Here is a 16,751-nt window from a genome sequence, read left to right as displayed (position 1 = left end):
AAAAATTCGGAAATTAAAAACGCGAGCGAGTGGGTGGCGAAATTTTTCGAAAATAAAAAACGTGACTCTTAAAACGGACGGGTTGGTTTGTATAAAAGATAGATCGGGATCGAGATCCCAAGCCCAGGCCCAGGCCTCAGTCCTCAGTCTTACGATTATACTAGACTCACTCTTATATATATACCCTACTCCCTCAAAAGAGAATGAGAGCATGTGGGACAAGTCCTCCACTCTCCTCCTTTCTCTTCCCACTTGCACCCTTAGACTTTCTAGTTTGGGCCTAGTTCCCTACTGGAAATTGACAGTTTTAGGGATTCCGAGGGCATAGAGTGACCAAACGGAGGGCTGTAAAGCACGGCACGACCCTCTGACCGATACGCTCGTTTTGAGCTATCACACGGCCCATTCCACGACACGCTCTAAAAAATCTAGCTAAAAAACAAACAAAAAACACGCTAAAAACTAGTCACAAGGCCTCCTAGAGCAGCTTTTTGACACCTTAGGGTATCAAAAGCACATGCACTTACGCTCTGGGCGGGTGCTAGAACACGAGCATATTGAGGGTGCCTCTGTTCATACGGACACCCATTACCCATCCACGATAAGCTCTAGACCCTCAGCGGGGACACAAGGTAGCACCACCCAAGACCCTAAAATAGCCGCTAGTGATTCCTCCTCCGACTCAGAAATCATGGAAGCATACCCTACCCAAAACACTGAGAGAGAAGGCCATGCACCTCCCGAAGCTCCACAGCCTAGTACTAGTATGTTTAGCCGTTTCATGGAAACATTAGGTAGAGCTACTCGCTCGGAACCTGATGCAGATGAAGCACGCGAAGGGGGTGGGGAAGTGGAATCTCCTTTCACATCACACGTGGACCCCACACCCCCAAAGAGTGTCCATGTGGATATCCTACCAACTTCTTACCAAGAAGGCCCTGTTGAGCTGCCTCCTTCAGAAGTTCCCTCTAGAGTACCGTTGGTGGCAAGTAAAACCACGGGGAGCAACATTGCTTCTACCTCACAAGAAACCGTTAACACGTCAACTCTAGAAGGATTGTTCATTAATGATCATTGGACATACGACCTCCACACTGAAGTGTTGACGGATCTACACTCTGGCCACGCCTACCATGTAGGATGGATAGAGATTGTACAATCCACTTCTAGTGCCACGAGCATCGAAGATCAACAGAAAATGATATGTAATGTTATCCATGGCATTATTCAATCAGAAAGGCAAAACCGAGGGGTAAATATACTCTCAACTGGCCCCATGAGATTTCTGGATACGAGCAAGGCTCAACAGCCTACTCTATCACAAATGGAGACTCCTCTAATGAGCCCCATGGACCCATCTTACGTCATTTCACCTGGGGTCTCTATGCAATCTGAGCCTCCGAGCGAAAACTTTAGCTTCCCTAATTTGGCTCAACCCTCTATCAAGGAAAACACAGTGCTCACTCCAGGGATAAGCCTGACAGAGAATGTACCGATGACATCTACGGTTAGCGCAGTGCCACTACCTAGTGTCGTAGTACCTAATATGGGGCCTCGACCATATGTGCCTCTAGCCCCTTATGCACACATGGCCCCCACACCTCCAATTGTACCACTTGCTTATGCTCCTCGAGTGCCGCTCCCTAGCTCTTATCCGAGTGGACCTATGCCCGGTTATGTTCCATATCCTGCATCATCTACACATATGCCAAGACCGACACCCGTCCCTCTCCCACATATGATTCCAAGAGTACCTCCACCGGCCCTGCCTCCTCACATAGGTGACTTGGCAGCGTTTGCTCAAACCATAGGTCGATCTATCGCGGAAAATATGCATCATGCATCTGATAGAGAGCCTAGAAGTAAGGCAGTACAAATTGCCAAACTCACGCAAAAATTCAATGGGGACGAAGATGCTAGGAAACACATTGAAGTGTTTGAACAAGTATGTGATTCCTTAGGGGAACGCAACGAACTACATAAGTGCAATGCCTTAAGCTTGACATTAAGTGGGAAGGCTGGAGATTGGTATAGGACCCTAAGGGTGGACGAGAAAACAATCTACCCTACCCTTCGAAGGTTGTTTCTAAAGGAGTACATACGAGAAGGTGTGCTTTGGGGTGTAGCATCTCAGCTACAGAAGGCCGAACGTAAGGAAGGAGAGTCAGTAAGGGACTTCATTAGTCGTCTAAAGCACTTAAACTCTCGCTGCCCTGTAAATGAGCGCTTCAACAATAACCAACTGCTTGATCGATTCATTCGAGGGTTGAGGAATGAAGGAATCTATAATGGACTAGTGATTAGAGGTATCACAACCTGGGAAGATGTCACTGCCAATGCAATCCAATTAGAGGACAACTTGATGATAGCAGGCATGAGGGTGTCTACTGACACGAGATCCACTAGCTCACAAGCCATTGAGTATGAACCCATGACTGCAAAGCCCATTGCCAATGAGCCAAAGGTATTTGAGACATTCTTGACAGACCTCACCAAGGCAATCCAAGAGTCTCTTAAGGGTAATCGACCCCCTCAAAATAGTCACATGTATCCAAGAAGGGAGCAACAATGGTGTTCCATTTGCTTAGGTCCACATAGCACTAGTGAGTGCCCTACGTTTAGAGTAAAATTTAATGGAACTTGCAACGCATGTGGTAGGTATGGTCACCAAGCTAAGGATTGTTTAATGATCAAACGTATGATGGCAAATAGACCACCTGTAGCCTGGACGGATGCGCCTCGAGCTCCTGTATTGATGCCTACTCCACCTGTTGAGCAACTACCGCAACACATGGTCCCTAGACCTCAAAATGTTGTACAAGCTACACCGCTACCACCTCCTGTGCTAGGACCGCAGCCCCCGCATCCAAGAGTCGCCCCTATGAACCAAGTGGGTTGCGAGCCATCAAATGCTTATGCAGATGGCTGTGAGGAGAAAATAGACACTAGTATTGCCTACGGACTTGATACATTGGAAGAGTGTCCTATATACTACATGGAAGATTGTTGGGGACAAGTCAAGCCGGTTTATCAAGCTGCTGCTCTCGCATCCAGAGGTCAAAATATCAACACCCAGGCTAGAAGGCCACCTCTTCAATGCTACGAGTGTGGTGGACCACATCGAGTAGCGGAGTGCCCTATTAGGCTGCAAAAGAATGCTGCACAGATGCAAATGAATCAAGGGAGCACGTCTGCAATGCCAATACTCACATGTAATCGTTGTGGCATAGATCACTTGATTGCCCAATGCCCCTATAACCCAAATGCGCCTAAAATCACACCCCTAAATTTGGTTGAAATTGCTAGTGTGACATCACCAATACCACCCGTCGCACCTGCTTATGCGATTACACGGTCCATGCTTCAAGGGCCAGGACATATCCTCGAAGAGAGAGATACCGCGTCAATTATCCAAGCAAAGAAAAAGAAGACACGAAGGAAGAAGTCGCAGAATACGGAAAATTCAAAGCCAAGTTCCAAAACAAACATAGGAACAGGAGATGACCCCGTGTATATGAATGACCTCGAGGATGATTCAGATTCAGTCGAGACAATGGAGACTAGAACCAATACCACAAAGAGAAAGACCGACAAAGAAAATCGTAACATGGGACCAAATGAAAACCGAATAAGAGAAAATCATAAAGAGCCTCTCAAAACACCACAAGTGTTTCCAAATCCAATCCAAGACCCCCAAGATAAACCGCAGGGGCAAAAAGGGAAGAATCGTAAAAAGAAGATTGGGACGTACCCAAACCCAGTAGACGAGATTGAGCAGGTGAAACATCTAAGAGGTTTAGTGGAGGAGACTCAAAGGAAACTAGAACCAGAACCCATGCATGTCAAAATTCATGACACAGTGTTTCCCACGCAAGTTCATCCACCTCACATGAACCATAGACCGTTAGCCATATCTAGTATCATCCAAGAAGGGAGTGAGGACAGGACATCAGAAAGTGAGCATACACCCTTCTTGTTGGAAAGGATGTTTAACGAAGGAATACCTGATCCCATTGAGGAATATGAGATTCCATCCTCACCAGTTCCTAGTCAAGGACCTACACCCTGCAAAACGCCAATGAATGTTGCCAAACTAGTGGACTTCATGTCTTCTGAGGTCCGAACCACGATCATAGAAAAGTTGTATGGAGATCCTGAGTTATTCCTTGCACTTCGAGCATTCCTTAACGGAGAGCTACGAACGGGAGTATCACAGTTTGCGCAACCAAATAGGCCTGACTCGATTATGATTGATGAGGAAGATCATGTGCAATCACTTGACTTAGATGGACACGAGTCTGTGATCGAGGTACCCATTAACAAATTAGGCCAGTATTTTGAAGGCGACGAGTCTAATGCGACCCTACCCATCACTACCAAGGGATTAACTATAAAGGGAATTCTTGATGGTGGTGCGGGAGTTAGCATCGTTACAAAAGATTGTTGGGAATCCATGGGAAAACCCCGCCTCAGTGTTACTAACATTGTGGTAAAGATGGCAAATGGTACCATAGCCAAACCTATGGGGATGCTCAAGGATCTTAAGATCAAAGTTCTAGGATACAAGGTGCGACATACGTTCATTGTAATGGATTTCTCTAAACACCTTATGTCATATGAAATGATTTTAGGACGACCATTCATGAGGGAAGCACAAATGGTTCACGATTGGTCTAAAAATCATGTCTATTTGCAATTCCAAGACTCTGTCCTTAGAGTGGATTTGGTGACTGGTAAGGTACACCCCTTAGGGAGTAAAACCATTATTGATCATCGCTCTGACACCACAGTTCACTCGGCCCCACTACAATATTGTTACACTTGTAAGAAGGATACAGACATTGGCCAAGATTCTCCTTATATGGATATCCTACCTAGGATGACTGAGTCGGACAATGTGGATTGGGTACACCTAGCTGCAACCATAGATACCTGGGGAAATAGAGGAACCACTTGGGTCACACCAGAGGGGGAAGAGGTACCACAAATTGCACCTCTGAACATGATAAGTGCCATACATGCATCTTCTAAGGGCAAGGCAATTGTGGACCAATCTGACAGTGACACTGATAGCTCAATAGAAGACTTTGACCAACACGACTTGGACACTGACTCCCAGAGTGAAACGGATTCTGAATCTCATGAATTAGAGAGTGGAGCAAGTTCACAGTCAAAACATTCGGAAGGATCGAGCACATCAACCGATGATAGCTCCTCCGAGAGTGAAGAGGACACCAACGAGGACTCCTTTAGTGAGCCAGATCTAAATGCAAATCAAAAACAGGTCTCAAATAAGAAAAAGAAAAACCTTAAGAGGCGTCGATATCGAGCCAATGTACGTGCTAGGATAAACAAGAAGAGATCCTCAGCAGAATGGCTCAGTTATATAGGAGCATGTGATGCTCATCGAAAATTGGTAGACAATTGGGGTGAATATCTCCAAAATGTTATGTGGTGTAGACCACGACCCCATGACATAGCCCAATTAGAGATCATAGACAAGCCAAAGTTGAGCCGCACTGCAAGGAGGCGTCAAAACCAAGAGTTAGCTCGACAACACAAGAAAGCAGAAATGGAAGCACAAACCAACGCACAATCAGAATCCACAGACTTGCATCCTGTACCAGAACATTTCAAATCTTACACCACAGGGGAAGCAAAGGTTGTGTACACAAAAGCCCAAAGAATACCTATCGATGGGAATAATGGAATCTATGATGGTCCGGCAATAGTTAAAGAAATAGAATTAGCTGACCCCGGTGAAGAATCAAAACCTGTTTTTATTGCCCAAGACCTCACAGAAGTTGAAGAGGCGGTCCTCAAAGAGCTTCTCAAGGAATTCAAGGACGTATTCGCTTGGACATACCATGATATGAAAGGTGTTCCGCCTTCTGTGGTCCAACATACAATCCCTATGATTAGCACTGCGAAGCCCGTACAACAAAGACCCTACCCGATGAATCCTAAGTACGCAAAGATCATTCAAGAAGAACTAGAAAAGCTTATCAAATGTGGGTTCATATATCCTATTGAACACTCTGAATGGGTGTCGCCAATAGTTATCGTGCCAAAAAAGAATGGGAAACTCAGGGTGTGCGTGGACCTCAAAAAAGTTAATGCAGCTACTAGAAGAGACCATTACCCCCTACCATATTCCGAACATGTACTCGAAAGAGTTGCAGGCAAGGAAGCTTATAGCTTTCTAGATGGGTACTCAGGCTACAACCAAATCACGATAGCGCTAGAGGACCAAGCTAAAACTGCCTTCATCACAGAATTTGGCGTGTTTGCATTTGGTGTGATGGCTTTTGGCTTAACAAATGCCCCTGCTACATTCCAACGATTAATAAACACTGCTTTTAAAGAATATTTGAGAGAGTTTTGTGAAGCTTTCTTAGACGACCTTTGTGTTTACTCTTCTTGGAAAGAACATCTATCATGTTTGCGGAAGGTGTTTGAAAAATGTAGGTTATATCGTATCTCATTGAACCCGTTCAAATGCCAATTTTGGGTCAAGCATGGAGTTATTTTAGGGCATATAGTATCCAAGAATGGTATCTCAACCGATGAGAGCAAAATTAAAGTGATTCTAGAGTTACCACCACCAACCAATTACAAGGGAGTTCAAAGGTTCATGGGACACGTGGGTTATTATCGACGGTTTATTTTATTTTTCGCTGAGATAGCACGTCCTTTGTACAAGCTTCTCATTGAATTTAAATGGACTGAAGAGTGTGACCAGGCCTATGAACATTTGAAGAAAACACTAGCAAGTGCTCCAATTTTAAGGACACCTAACTGGGATGTCATTTTCCATGTGCATATTGATGCATCAAACTTTGCTATTGGGTGTGTTCTCACTCAACCAGGAGAACATAAATTGGACTATCCCATTAGCTTTGCAAGCCGTCAATTGAACGATGCTGAAAGGAACTACACCACTACAGAGCGAGAAGGTTTGGCAATGGTTTATGCAGTAAAGAAATTTCGCTACTACCTTCTGGCAAACAAGTTTGTATTTTATGTGGATCATCAAGCGTTGCTGTATCTGGTAAACAAGCCATGCTCCACAGGAAGAATCACACGATGGTTGTTAATTCTTCTTGAGTTTGATTTCACGATTGTAGTGAGACCCGGTAAAAGGCACGTCATGGCTGATCATTTGTCTCGCATACCCAATGGTGAAGCCCCTACAGGAGTTGATGATGAATTACCCGATACTTCCCTATTCATAGTTGAGACTATGCCTGAATGGAGTGAGAACATTGTTAACTTTTTAGTTAATGGTTTTCCACCCAAGGATTTTCGTAAGGATATCGCTCGAAGGCTAGTAAAAGAATGTGAACCCTATTGTTTGATTGCCGGAACCCTGTATAGATTAGGCAAGGACGATATTCTTAGGCGTTGTGCCCGCGAGGATGAATATTTGTATATCTTGCAAGAAGCACATATGGGCATAGCAGGAGGACATTTTTCAGGGGACCTGACTGCTAGAAAGGTGCTGCAATCAGGCTATTGGTGGCCAACTTTATTTAAGGATGCATCACTTTTTACAAAAGGGTGTGATGAGTGCCAACGTTACAAGACCACACAGCGCAAGGACAGAATGCCCTTACATCCTATTAAAGTAACCCAACCATTTGAAAAATGGGGCTTAGACTTTGTAGGTCCAATTAGTCCCGCAGCTCGCAACACTCAATCTCGATATATTCTAGTTGCTACGGACTATGTAACAAAGTGGGCTGAAGCTAAGGCTTCACAAAAAGCTGACGCGAGGACAACAGCTAAGTTTCTTTTTGAGAACATTATCACAAGATTTGGTTGCCCTTTTGAAATTGTTAGTGATAATGGTACCCATTTTATAAATGAGGTAATAAGAGAGCTTACCACGACCTTTATGATATCCCACCATAAGTCTACACCTTATTACCCGCAAGCTAATGGACAAGCCGAGAGCACCAACAAGACTCTAATCTCTATTTTAACCAAGACGGTAGAAGCTCATCGCACTGATTGGGATTTGAAGTTGACATCTGCTCTATGGGCTTATCGTACTGCTTATAAAGTGGCTATTAATTGTACGCCATTCAAAATGGTATACGGCCAAGAAGCGGTTATGCCTTGGGAGTTTGTCATTCCTAGTCTTAGGGTAGCTTCGCAAGAAGGATGGAATGGTAACCCCTTAACCGAGCGTTTGTTTATCTTAGAAAAACTAGACGAAGAGAGACAGTTGGCTGTGCAAAATGCTCTTGTGGAAAAGGATAGGAGAAAGAAGTGGTTTGATCGCCATGTGAAGGACAAGGATATCAAAGTTGGTGATAAAGTCCTTATGTATGGAGTACGTAAAGAGAAGAAAAAGTTGAAATATGCTGGTAAAGGACCATATAGAGTATGTGAAATTACCCCACAAGGTACCCTTCGTGTGGAAACTCTTGATGGAGTTGAAACCATTGGATTCCTCAATGGGAGTAAATTCAAAAGATATTATGATCCTTTAAGCCAAGAAGAACTACGGGCCATTCATCAAAAGAAGGCCGCCAAAGCACAAACCGAGTTAAACAAGATACAAGCTCAAGCTGAGGCTAAGGAGCGACAACAACGTATAAGACAAAAACGAGAGGCTAACCTTGGGGTCACAAATGCATTCCACGTGGAAATCGAAGAGGATGGGTTGGACTCTGACACACCTCTACGATACCCCATTGAGTTAAATAGTGCCTATGGAAAAGTGCTATATAACGCCTTATTGGACACGGGTGCTAAATACAATCTGCTATCCTATGGGGTGTGGTGTCAGTTAGGGAAGCCACCTCTATCTGAGAGTATTATCCAAGTCAAGGGTGTCAACAAGAAAAAAACTGCGGTTTTTGGAATCTGGCACACTTCTGTCAGGTATGACAATGGGGTGGTAGCTCAAGACTTTTTGGTCATGCCTACTGGAACTATGGAGGGTAATATAAACCTAGGCCGCACGTGGATGATAGCCACCAAATGCACTATTGATTGGGGGACTGGGGGTGTTACAACGCAAAAACCAACTCTTAGCCCTACCACTCAAGCCATAGTCCCTGAGATATTGCCCAAGGAAATAAAACCCAAGACATTGCATGTCTAGGAGGTTGAACCATACGTCCCCATAGCCCAACTCTCTAGAGCTTCAACTAATGTAGTTGAAAGAAAGCTTGAGACACACAAGAACCATCCTAATATAACAGAGAAAACATACAAGTGGGTCCCTAAAACCTCTGTAGTGAGCATGGTTGATGCAAAAAAACGGAAACCTAGTAAGAACTGTACCACTCACTCCAAGAAATGTAAAGAAACGCTGCGTTGGATTCCTAAATGACTATTGGAAGCCCAAGGATACTATGAAGGAAATGATCAAATCTGGGTGCCCAAACGTAAAGTGTACTCTTACCTATCACCTGGCCCATGTAAACCCAATCCTGTGGCTCCAAAACAAATTGAAAATCGCGGAAAGGAAAAAATCATGGAATGTTACACACCCGTTCTAGAGCTAGTTTGGGTACCAAAGAAAGAACGATTTGTTCCACCTAGCTCAGGAACAGGGAAATCAAATGAAGCTTCTTGCTCTTCATGTAGTTCCTATATGCAAATAGAAGCTTCGACACAACATCCACCTACCACTGTACATATCCATCCAAGCACGAAAGAGTTTGCACCTTCCGGGGTAAGTTCACCACCTACAACAACGTTGCAAATAAAATCCTGGGAGAGTACCTTACCACCCTTACAACTTGACGAGGCACCTAGGGTAATAGAAAACTACTGGCAAAAATCCTCACCTATTACCAACTGGAACAATTGGTTTCAAAGGGTGACAAGCTCATTTCAAATGGTATGATCTACCCAAGGAAGGGGGGAGTGTTTGTGGACATCCATCATTCACTTGCTTCCCTCTCAACCTTTTTCCCTGACCTCTTAATCTCCGATCTTAGGGAATGTATATATATAGCCTTATACTCACAAAAAAAGAAAAATAGTAAAGAGCAAGAGCGCCTAGCAATGAGAGAGCACCCTATCAGATCTTACATATAAGTCCAAATTCACCGTGTCAAGTCAAGCAACACTCAAAAACAACTCTTATGTTTTAAAGGCCTAACCAAATCTATCTGTCTTGTCAGAAATGGCTACTTCACCAGAGGCATGCACTTCTATTTTTGATGAAAGGTACCCCTTGTCTTTTCAACAAGTGTTCTACGTATGCTACCCTATACTTTCTTGCGAATGGGATTTGATAGAGAGCCTTGCATGTGAGAGAAATTTTGAGGAGTTAGAATGGCTGATACGTCTATGGCTAACTAGTGATCCCTACCCAGTGGCGAATGTGTCTCCAATGGCACATGCTTATTCTTTTGCACAAGATGAGTATCCACGCATCACGAGGTTCTTGATTAGCATGCTTGCACAAGAGGATGATGAAGAGGAACTAATAGAGACCGAGGAAGACTATGGCCTCACGGACAACAATTTTATTTATCTAGATGATGAGGATAGAGGCCTAGCCTTAGGGTGGCCACCCGGTTTATATAATATCCTCTTTCCTTGATTCTAAAAGGGGTGACAGATAGGTAGGTTAGGGGTCTAGATTGTGTTTTGAGTTTGTTTTTTAGGAGTTTTAATTTTTCCCACTGATGTGCCTCCTGGAGGTATTCCTTTTGTTTCCTAGTGTGTACAGGAGCGTGTTGCTATTGATAGGATTTGGACCTTCATGGAACCTTTCTCTCGTTCACACTTCATATCAAGCGCGACCATCAACACAAACAGGTGTTTCTTGTCCATTAGCATTGCCCTTATCTTTTTTGCATCCATGTTTGTCTGCTTTGATTGTGATTGGTAGCATACTATTCAGCGCATTGGCTTAGTATCCAACATTTAATTCAATGCAATCTTTTGTCATAATCACTTGTTTAGGTGTAAAAATCAAGCAGTCCGACTAAGCTAGTTTGACCAAGCTAGGTATTAGAAATCTTCTCTTAATACCATGGGAAATGCCTTGCTAATAAGCAATGGTTACTTAGGTTCTTAATCCGATTTAGGCAGCATTGTGTGAAATGTACTAGGGCTTTCTAGTGGGCTTAACCCTATTGACCTTTAGCTTAAGTATTATAAAGGGAGTTTACTAATGTGATGAGCCTGGGGAGGGTAATAGTGTTATATGACCCCCCAAAGTTACAAAATTTAAATGCTGAAAATGAACAAGCAAAAAATCAAAGTGCCACAATGTAAAATTTTAAGCTGGAAGAGAAATCTCAGCTTGATTTGGTACTTCACTCACATGTATTGCCTATGGTACTAGAGCCCTAGAGGTTCCCAGTGTGGGCGCTTTTCCTTGAAAAGCAAAAAACCCAAGGCATACAAAATAAGCACACACATCATAATTGAATCACTGTGAAAAGACCTTGGGGGGTCAAAGAAAAAGTAATCAGCCAGGCGATGATTTCATGAGAAATTCCTTTTATGGTAGCTTAACTACAAGGTTTTCTAGATATAGCCTCTAGTCAGCCCTTGAACATGAATACTTGGCTCTCGCGATTAAACAACTTAATTGACCACAGAAAATTCAGAAGCTTACCCATGGTATTAATATTCGATCTCTAGTGCTTTTCGACCGTCAAATTAGCGACCCCAGACTTGTTTAATTTTTTGCCTTTACATCTGTTTATGCATTTGATTACATTGCAATTTAATGTTCATTGCTAACAAATTGTTTGAAATTCTTTTACCAATCAATGTGTCTACCTAAAACTGCATATGCTTTGTAAGAGAATGCAATTACTGTGCCAATGTTGTTTGATTTTGCAGTGACTGAAGAAGGCTAAGGACATTCATCTCAAATGCTCTTCCACCTCGACGACCCAGCTTCAACTCAATAGCTTCCGAGGACGGAATCTACATCAGGAAGGGGGGCATGTTAACCCTCATGGCACACGGACACCCATCACCTAAGATGGACGCGTATTATGTATTTGGTAGAGTCAGGTACCGGGTTTGTCGGTCCAATAGGGAAAGGTAGAGTGATCGCCGATGAGAGGCGCACTTTAACTTGGACATTCAAGGGATTAGTTGGTTAAGCATGGGCGCCCAAGTGTGAATGGGGTGAGCTCCTATAAAAGCCAACTAAACCTAATTTTTACTCATTCTCTCATTTGTGCAATTGAAGAGTGCTCTTGCTCCATCTCCATCTTCTTCTTCTTCACCTCCTTGTGTGTGTGTGAGAGAGAGAGAGAGAGAGGGAGAGTGTGTGTGCGATCGAGCATTACGAAGGCACGACGGCGGCGAAGCGGTTGAGCGCGGCACGACTACAGATTCTTCTTCATCGCGGCGAGGAATCCACCACGAAGGCGAGCGTAGAGCGGTGAGTGACACACCCTTTGTTTTCTTGAGCTTGCTACTTTAGGCTTGTTGTGTGCTTGGAGCCGTTTGTGGCTCGCACACGGTGTATTGGCAAGTCCCTTGCTTCGACAGTGCGGCAAGGAGCGCACATTCCATATAGGAACTACATGAAGAGAAAGAAGCTTCATTTGCTTTTCCTGTTCCTGAGCTAAGTGGAACAAATCTTTCTTTCTTTGGTACGCAAACTAGCTTTGGAGCAGGTGTGTCGCATTCCGTGATTTTTTCCTTGCCACGATTTTCAATTTGTTTTGGAGCCACAGGATTGGGTTTAAATGGGCCAGGTGATAGGTAAGAGTACAATTTACGTTTGGGCACCCAGATTTGATCATTTCCTTTATAGTATCCTTGGGCTTTTAATAGTCGTTTAGAAATCCAGCTCCACGTTTTCTTACATTTCTTGGAGCGAGTGGGACGTTTCTTACGAGGCTTCCGTTTTTTAGCATCAGCCATGGTTACTAAAGAAGCTTTAGGGACCCACTTGTATGCTTTCTTTGTTATATTAGGATGGTTCTTGTGTGTCTCAAGCTTTCTTTCAACTACATCAGTTGAAGATCTAGAGAGTTGGGCTATGGGGACGTATGGTTCAACCTCCTGGACATGCAATGTCTTGGGTTTTATTTCCTTAGGCAATATCTCAGGGACTATGGCTTGAGTGGTAGGGATAAGAGTTGGTTTTTGCGTTGTGACACCCCCAGTCCCCCAATCAATAGTGCATTTGGTGGCTATCATCCATGTGCGTCCTAGGTTTATATTACCCTCCATAGTTCCAGTAGGCATGACCAAAAAGTCTTGAGCTACAATTCCATTGTCATAACTGACAGAAGTGTGCCAGATTCCAAAAACCGTAGTTTTTTTCTTGTTGACACCCTTGACTTGGATAATACTCTCAGATAGAGGTGGCTTCCCTAACTGACACCACACCCCATAGAATAGCAGATTATTTAGCACCCGTGTCCAATAAGGCGTTATATAGCACTTTTTCATAGGCACTATTTAACTCAATAGGGTATCGTAGAGGTGTGTCAGAGTCCAACCAATCCTCTTCGATTTCCACGTGGAATGCATTTGTGACTCCAAGGTTAGCCTCTCGTTTTTGTCTTATACGTTGTTGTCGCTGCTTAGCCTCAGCTTGAGCTTGTATCTTCTTTAACTCGGTTTGTGCTTTGGCGGCCTTCTTTTGATGAATGGCCCGTAGTTCTTCTTGGCTTAAAGGATCATAATATCTTTTGAATTTACTCCCATTGAGGAATCCAATGGTTTCAACTCCATCAAGAGTTTCCACACGAAGGGTACCTTGTGGGGTAATTTCACATACTCTATATGGTCCTTTACCAGCATATTTCAACTTTTTCTTCTCTTTACGTACTCCATACATAAGGACTTTATCACCAACTTTGATGTCCTTGTCCTTCACATGGCGATCAAACCACTTCTTTCTCCTATCCTTTTCCACAAGAGCATTTTACACAGCCAACTGTCTCTCTTCGTCTAGTTTTTCTAAGATATACAAACGCTCGGTTAAGGGGTTACCATTCCATCCTTCTTGTGAAGCTACCCTAAGACTAGGAATGACAAACTCCCAAGGCATAACCTCTTCTTGGCCGTATACCATTTTGAATGGCGTACAATTAATAGCCACTTTACAAGCAGTACGATAAGCCCATAGAGCAGATGTCAACTTCAAATCCCAATCAGTGCGATGAGCTTCTACCGTCTTGGTTAAAATAGAGATTAGAGTCTTGTTGGTGCTCTCGGCTTGTCCATTAGCTTGCGGGTAATAAGGTGTAGACTTATGGTGGGATATCATAAAGGTTATGGTAAGCTCTCTTATTACCTCATTTATAAAATGGGTAACATTATCACTAACAATTTCCAAAGGGCAACCAAATCTTGTGATAATGTTCTCAAAAAGAAACTTAGCTGTTGTCCTCGCGTCAGCTTTTTGTGAAGCCTTAGCTTCAGCCCACTTTGTTACATAGTCCGTAGCAACGAGAATATATCGAGATTGAGTGTTGCGAGCTGCGGGACTAATTGGACCTACAAAGTCTAAGCCCCATTTTTCAAATGGTTGGGTTACTTTAATAGGATGTAAGGGCATTCTGTCTTTGCGCTGTGTGGTCTTGTAACGTTGGCACTCATCACACCCTTTTGTAAAAAGTGATGCATCCTTAAATAAAGTTGGCCACCAATAGCCTGATTGCAGCACCTTTCTAGTAGTCAGGTCTCCTGAAAAATGTCCTCCTGCTATGCCCATATGTGCTTCTTGCAAGATATACAAATATTCATCCTCGCGGGCACAACGCCTAAGAATATCGTCCTTGCCTAGTCTATACAGAGTTCCGACAATCAAACAATAGGGTTCACATTCTTTTACTAGCCTTCGAGCGATATCCTTACGAAGTTCCTTGGGTGGAAAACCATTAACTAAAAAGTTAACAATGTTCTCACTCCATTCAGACATAGTCTCAACTATGAATAGGGAAGTATCGGGTAATTCATCATCAACTCCTGTAGGGGCTTCACCATTGGGTATGCGAGACAAATGATCAGCCATGACGTGCCTTTTACCGGGTCTCACTACAATCGTGAAATCAAACTCCAGAAGAATTAACAACCATCGTGTGATTCTTCCTGTGGAGCATGGCTTGTTTACCAGATACAACAATGCTTGATGATCCACATAAAATACAAACTTGTTTGCCAGAAGGTAGTAGCGAAATTTCTTTACTGCATAAACCATTGCTAAACCTTCTCGCTCTGTAGTGGTGTAGTTCTTTTCAACATCGTTCAATTGACGGCTTGCAAAGCTAATGGGATAGTCCAATTTATGTTCTCCTGGTTGAGTGAGAACACACCCAATAGCAAAGTTTGATGCATCAATATGCACATGGAAAATGACATCCCAGTTAGGTGTCCTTAAAATCGGAGCACTTGCTAGTGTTTTCTTCAATTGTTCATAGGCCTGGTCACACTCTTCAGTCCATTTAAATTCAATGAGAAGCTTGTACAAAGGACGTGCTATCTCAGCGAAAAATAAAATAAACCGTCAATAATAACCCACGTGTCCCATGAACCTTTGAACTCCCTTGTAATTGGTTGGTGGTGGTAACTCTAGAATCACTTTAATTTTGCTCTCATCGGTTGAGATACCATTCTTAGATACTATATGCCCTAAAATAACTCCATGCTTGACCCAAAATTGGCATTTGAACGGGTTCAATGAGATACGAATAAACCTACACTTTTTAAACACCTTCCGCAAACATGATAGATGTTCTTTCCAAGAAGAGTAAACACAAAGTTCGTCTAAGAAAGCTTCACAAAACTCTCTCAAATATTCTTTAAAAGCAGTGTTTATTAATCGTTGGAATGTAGCAGGGGCATTTGTTAAGCCAAAAGCCATCACACGAAATGCAAACACGCCAAATTCTGTGATGAAGGCAGTTTTAGCTTGGTCCTCTAGCGCTATCGTGATTTGGTTGTAGCCTGAGTACCCATCTAGAAAGCTATAAGCTTCCTTGCCTGCAACTCTTTCGAGTACATGTTCGGAATATGGTAGGGGCTAATGGTCTCTTCTAGTAGCTGCATTAAATTTTTTGAGGTCCACGCACACCCTGAGTTTCCCATTCTTTTTTGGCACGATAACTATTGGAGACACCCATTCAGAGTGTTCAATAGGATATATGAACCCACATTTGATAAGCTTTTCTAGTTCTTCTTGAATGATCTTTGCGTACTTAGGATTCATCGGGTAGGGTCTTTGTTGTACGGGCTTCGCAGTGCTAATCATAGGGATTGTATGTTGGACCACAGAAGGTGGAACACCTTTCATATCATGGTATGTCCAAGCGAATATGTCCTTGAATTCCTTGAGAAGCTCTTTGAGGACCGCCTCTTCAGCTTCTGTGAGGTGTTGGGCAATAAAAACAGGTTTTGATTCTTCACCGGGGTCGGCTAATTCTATTTCTTTAACTATTGCCGGACCATCATAGATTCCATTATTCCCTTCGATAGGTATTCTTTGGGCTTTTGTGTACACAACGTTTGCTTCCCCTGTGGTGTAAGATTTGAAATGTTCTGGTGTAGGATGCAAGTCTGTGGATTCTGGTTGTGCTTTGGTCTGTGCTTCCATTTCTGCTTTCTTGTGTTGTCGAGCTAACTCTTGGTTTTGACGCCTCCTTGCAGTGCGGCTCAACTTTGGCTTGTCTATGATCTCTAATTGGGCTATGCCATGGGGTCGTGGTCTACACCACATAACATTGTGGAGATATTCACCCCAATCGTCTACCAATTTTCGATGAGCATCACATGCTCCTATATAACTGAGCCATTCT

This window comes from Adiantum capillus-veneris, chromosome 9, assembly GCF_014529385.1.
Source record: "Adiantum capillus-veneris isolate H3 chromosome 9, ASM1452938v2, whole genome shotgun sequence".
Lineage (NCBI taxonomy): Eukaryota > Viridiplantae > Streptophyta > Polypodiopsida > Polypodiales > Pteridaceae > Adiantum > Adiantum capillus-veneris.
Note: the sequence above shows the minus strand (reverse complement) of the source record.